Genomic DNA, 6,542 nt, shown 5'->3' with positions numbered 1-6,542 from the left:
TGTGGTGCCTGCCACAACGCCTCCGATGCCAAAGTTAGAACAGAAAAGCACTTTGTGAAATAGATGAGCAAAACAATAATAGGTGTTTTTTTAGAGTATGTATATGTATCTTCTGTTGACAATGTGAGGGCTTTATATATGTGATTTTGGTTGCTAGCGGTTGTGATGTAAATGTCTTTCTTAGTAACGCCTCCCGCCCAATAATGGGGCTTTTAATAGACTTCCAACGATTTGTTTGGCTGGTTTTGTAACTGCCCAAGTCACTGGTTGGCTACATTAAATGATTTTCTTGTCCTCGTCAATGATGACTGGTTTCTTCGTCATTCAAGATGACCTCGTCATGAATGTTGGCTTCGTCTAGGGGACGTAATCTCGTCACTCCCGTCACATAGAATGTGCACAAGACACAATTGAAATTATATTTTGATTTCAGCTGTTATGTATATAATTCAGAGTATGCAACAATAATCGGTGAATCAACAATAGCCAATGAAACTGCCTTTGCACTGTACCAATATTGTTGCAAAATAGAGAAGACCGAGAAAATTGTGTCTACGGTGACCTTGCTTCGCAAGATTAATAGGTTGACATATTTGAATTTGGATCAACTATATATATTCTTCTTTAAACATTTTTTTTTTTGGTTAGTTGGACTCTTTAAACTTGATTACATATAAAACTAAACACACGCCACGCACAAACTCTGTGACAATCTACACACATTTGACATTACATCAAATTAGAAAGTACAATCACCCTGACTTATTTTGAACTTAAAAGAAAACTTCAACACTGATCAGGTAAGCAAATTAATAAGATGATGGGGCCTTGGGATATGACCCATGCGAAATCATGACTCGTAGAATTCCTAAGGCGGTAAGGCCTTTTATATTTGGAAACAATAGTCATAGAAACCATGAAATTAATTCTCAGCTAGCTAGACACACTTGGAAAGAAAACAGCAAATAAATTTTTACCTCGTCCATATTTAGTTTCGTGTGAAATTCTTGCAGAAGTTATCGCAGGGTCCTGGGGGAGAGTTGACAGCATAATTAGTCTGAATGATAGTATTAGTGCCAAAAATGCGCCAACAAAAGCTAAGAACGTCCAGGGGCTGCTAAAATGGTCGTGAAAGAATTGAGCAGTCCAGGTCCTACACTGCTTCCTGTAGAGATCCTGAATTTGTGATTTGACATCACTGTATATTTTGATGTTAGGCACCAAGTCGGTACCAATCTCATTGAAGACTTGAGCCACTTCATCATCACTGCCAAGGCAGTTGTAGAGTATTCCTGCTTTCCTTAGCATCTTAACATCGCTGGATTCGTCGATCAGTGAATCAAGAAAAGATATGTAAGAGGTGATCCCGAAATCATTTTTGAAATCTAGACACATCTCATAGGCAATCAAGTTCAAGAACTTCGGCTTCGTTGAGTCGTCCACACTTATTGGAGGAAGCCAAAGGTATCCCAAACAGCCAAATTTAGTTAAAGATATGTCACTAAAGCAACTTTGTTTCTTTTTACTACGCTCCACATGAATACCTGCTGCTCGAAGCTCCTGAACGTTGCGATAGGAGTGCCAAGTTTGGACCTTTTGTTTCTTTGGATCTGGGTGGCTTCTTTGTTGAGGCTTACCCAAGAGACAAAGTCCTCAGAAGATCAAGAAGATGGATTGGATCTCCATTTCCATTTCCATTCACTACTGTTGAACAGTAATCGCTTTCTTCTTTCTCAATTTCTGCTTGTTGCCGGCAGAGACACCATGATAACAAACGTAGGATATTTGATGACTGGCAGGGCGACCAATTCCATGATAACGAACTTAACCATCTGCAGTTGAAAACTGGTAATTGATCCTCTGGTAGTGGTACCTTCACGTGCCAATTAATAAAATCGATAATTGATTCCTTCAACTTCCCTTCATTCTCACTCCAACTCATCAACCATTTGAGCAGGCGATAGGGAAGCTGGTTCTCAAGCAAAAACAAATCCTGTTGTGTAAAGGCTACACTGTCTGGTTTTATATTCAAATCTTCGAACTTGCTGTTAACTGCGCAGTATATGTATTGTAGTGTTGCACAGCCGTCCACCAACAACATCCAAATGAGAGACTCATCATCATATCTTTCAATCACTCCCTTCTCGAAGCAGTCCTTCAGTTCATTGATATTCTCCCCAATCTTCTTATACAAATTGTTTATCTTCTCTTTGCTACCTTTGACGAACTCATATGTCAACACAAGCTTGTAATTCTCTCCTAGCTGGTACCTGGCATTACCATGATGGATAGGACCGAGTGATACCGCTTTTGGCTCATAGTGTTTCTGGAAGAAATCCTTGTTATCTCGCAGCAAGAATATAACCTTTTGTATCTTTGGTGCTGGGGATAGTGTCACCTTTTTTCTTGCCTCCATTACTGCATCAATATTTGCCTCCAGGGTAGTTGATTCGATAGAAATGCTGTTCGTCTGGGCGTCCTCAGTGACGCCGCTGCTTGTTTCACTGGCTTCTCTTCTGAAAATTCCCTCCATAGAAACAATATGCTCCTTCCCGGCCATAGCAAGTTTGTACCAGAGAAAGTGAATTGAATTTTTTAAGTTTGCTGTCCTACCTCGTATTTAGTTTACTAGAAACTTTAGCGTGAGAAATTCGGTACTGTTGCTGGAGAAACTTTTTTTTTTTTTTGGGTTAAAGAGGGAACTGCAATCAAATTAACCAGCCATAAAGGGCGATGTTCTGGCTGAAAGCCTTAGAGTATACAAACCATTAGCATCCGCATTTAAAATATTACAAAAGTCATCATTAGGCGGTGCATTAAGTACAACAAAATTTCCAGAGAAGGTGCAGCCAGCTCTAGCGAGGTTATCGGCACATCTATTCGCCTCTCTAAACACATGGGTGATCTTGACATGTTGGATTTGCTTCAGGAGGTACCAAGTTGGACTGCAAGCATCAGCCCATCCCTCAAGGCCCAAAATTCAGCAGCCACACTTGTAGCCAGCCCAATATTTCTCATGTAGAAACTATGAGGCGTTAGAAGGATTGCTAACGTAGTCCTCTCTCACCTTCTAACCAATAAATTACTATTATTTATATAAATATAATATCATACGGTAATTTTTATTTTTTATTTTTTGTGCTGATTAGAAAGTTCACACATATATTTACATTGGTAATATCATTTCATTAGCCGGAAATGACCATATCAACAATTCTCTCAGTGTAAATAATAATTTCTCCTATTATTAACTAGGTTTTATGTCAAATAAATAATTAAATATACCAGGATTGGAATATAAAATACAGTATATGTCTAAAAAATACAAATAAAGGAAATGCGACTTTGCTTATCACTTTTATTAACATCCATGGTACACTTTTCTGAATAGGAAATTATTTGTTTATATAAACAGTACAATCTTTTCCTCAAATAAATAAATAAATAAATAAATAAATAAAAAGGGTACAATCTACATTCTACTCCTTACATTGTTCAATTCTTCCTTCCAAATAAACTATTAATTAATATTACTAGCTTTATATATTTATTCGTTGTACATGAGAGATTGGTATTTAACGTGAACAAAAAACTAAGTCTTCACTTTTTTAGTTTTAGGTTTATGCTATTTACTAATATTCAGATCTGTTTGGATTGAGTTTATTTTTGCTGAAACTGAAAACACTGTAGTAAAATAATTTTTAAATATGTGAATAGTACCGTGAGACTCATTTTTTAATTTTTTCCCGAATAAAGTGGCTATGCATGAACAGTACCGAAACAGTATATGAATAGTGACATTTGTCTCATGAATAGTAAATTTTGTCTCCTCCCTGAAATGTGTGAAAGTCAAAAAAAAAAAAAAAAAAAAAAAAAAAAAAAAAGAAGCAACGCAAGATTCAGCGGAAACATTGAATTCAAACGGCATCGAAAAGTATATATATATATATAATATATATATACACACACACAACGGTACCATGAAAATGAAAAAGTTGGTTCCTTCCTACTTTTCCTTCCGACTTTATTTACCTACATAGTTTGGTACAGTATATTATAGTTTATGCAGAATCAGAGCTATAAAATGTTTTTTCGAGGGGTTGTGGTTATTTTATTTTCTATTTTGTATAATTCTATAGTTACAACTAGAACTATAAATTAACAAGTTAGGTCGAGCCAAGCTAAATATTAAAAGTTCAGACTTTTTTAGTTAATTTTTATTTCGAACATGAGCCAAACTCGAGCTTATCACATAAAAAATATATGTTCAAGTTTGTTCATGAGCTTCTTTTTTTTCATATATATATATATAAATAATGACTAAAATATTTTACATTTTCATGTATTATAAATTTTTACTAAGAATATACTAATTATATCATCAATGAACTACGAATAATAATTTTTTCAAGTATATAAATATATTTTAGATAATTATACATATTAAACTACAATATTTTTTATAATCAAATCGAGCACCATGTTCACAATTACATTATTATGTTTAAACTTTAGTCGTTTAATAATCAAGCTAAAAATTGGGTTTAAACTTGGCTTTTTTCACAAAGCAAGCTGGAACTATTCATAAATAATTTGGTTCATTCATAGTCCTAGTTACAACAATAGGTAGAGAGAACTTGAACACCGACTCTCCTAATTGAGGAAAGTAGATTATGCCACTAAGTTAGGGCTTGCTGCGGTTAATTTCAATCTTTTACATATACATGGGCTTAAAAAAAAATTATATTATGCCTAGGGCAATTGAAATGTTTGGTTTACAAAAATATAGGAGCCCCTAGACACCCCCACCCCCCCCCCCCCCCAAAAAAAAAAAGAGAGTAGTATCAATGGCCCTTTTAATGAAAGAAGTGAGTATTGGTTCATAATTATAGATACGTTATTTTTTGTTTCACTTCTTGTTGTAAATTTTGTTCTTCCATCTGCTAGAATTTTGGATCATTTTTTATTAATTATAAGGATTTCATTGGTAGTGAAGTATGAATGACGTGAATGTGAAATGTTAAGGTATATATTTAGAATTATATTTAGATTATTTCAAGATTTTAAATAGGAATTGGTTGAAGCGGCCAGGAGATTTCGATCAGATTAATTATGCAATATATCGTGCTTCAAACGATAAGAAGTGAAAATATGATACAGGTGAAATAGTCTTTACCTACATAGCAAGTTTCGTATAAACTTTTGCCATAAAACTGTTTATGTTTGTATCTTTGCATCAAGCATAAGAAAAACTATTTATGGTTCTTATTCACGGTTAACTTTTTCAGGAAAAAAAGGTGGAACAATATTATGCCATTCGTGCTTCAGACAATACGAGTTAAATGTGATACACGAAAGATTGATTGTGACGGATTGAAACTCTAGCTTGAAGAATTTAGAATCTTAATTTGAGCTTATTGATATACCACTAGAATTAATCAAGGGTACACACTTTTGTGAAGTTTTAACTTGTTTTATAACTCAAGTTGAACGAAGCTGTGCTTGAGCACGAACCAGTTAATTTTATTTTAATTTTTTCCTCCATTTACTCAGGCAAGCCTGGTGTTCGATAAACAAACAATGGGTCGGAGTCAGAATTTCTTTAGAAGACGAAGGTAAATATATCAAAATTTAAATATAAAAAATAACCTATAAATTAATAATGATATATATAATATAAAATATAAAAAATATTTTTAAAATGATTTAATATTTTTTTTTTAAATTCAATAATTTCATATAACAAAAGACAGTAAGTCTACACACTGATAAAAACAGAGCCATCTTTTCTGGCTAACTAAATTCCAATTAGCACTCCTATTACAGACTAACTAAAGCAACTGCTTAATCTCTAGAAAGCATTAGTAAACATAATTGGCCATAAGAGCCATTAGCATATCAAAGAAGTACATCTCATCTAGAGCTTAGAACATTGTGAAGCATACTTCCATGCCATAACAACATTCTCCATTTTGGCTCTAATATCCCATTTAATTATCTGTATAATTAGTTCATCTGTCAAAACAACTCCTGACATCTGCTATTCCTTTGCAACTATATATGATATATTGTGGCCCACTATACTAGTTTGCAGAAGTTAGCTCTAAAATCTTTGCCCTTTAAATTGGTCACCCCCCATTGGACTATTTCATCCCAAATAATAGGAACATCAGTTACTCGGCAAAGCCCCATAACAGGCTCCAAATTCTCTTGGGAAAGGAGCACTCAAAATACAAATATTCCCTAATCTTTATTTTATTTCTACATAATGTACAATAACTATGGGCAAAATGGGTAAATACCCTTAATTTGAAAATTATGTAGCAAAATACCTCTTTCAAAGATATATATTTAGCAAAATGCCCTTGTTTTGGAACTGAATTTTAACAAAATTGAGTTCTGTATAAAACTCGATATCCTTTAAATCGAGTTCTATGTTTATTTTTAAATAGAACTTACTATTAGTATGTCAAATTCCACTAAAATTTTCAAAAACATTTAAGTGGCAAAAGATGCATAGAAGTCGACATTACTAATGTAGA

General features: G+C 33.9%; 1 pseudogene; it reads right to left on the bottom strand.

Moving 5' to 3' along the window:
• Window positions 1-988: 988 nt before the first annotated feature.
• Window positions 989-2,560, bottom strand: LOC115951489 (annotated as a pseudogene).
• Window positions 2,561-6,542: the final 3,982 nt, after the last annotated feature.

Source organism: Quercus lobata, chromosome 7 (genome assembly GCF_001633185.2).
Source record: "Quercus lobata isolate SW786 chromosome 7, ValleyOak3.0 Primary Assembly, whole genome shotgun sequence".
In the NCBI taxonomy this organism is placed as follows: Eukaryota; Viridiplantae; Streptophyta; class Magnoliopsida; order Fagales; family Fagaceae; genus Quercus; species Quercus lobata.
Note: the sequence above shows the minus strand (reverse complement) of the source record. Positions and strands in the feature narration are given on the sequence as shown.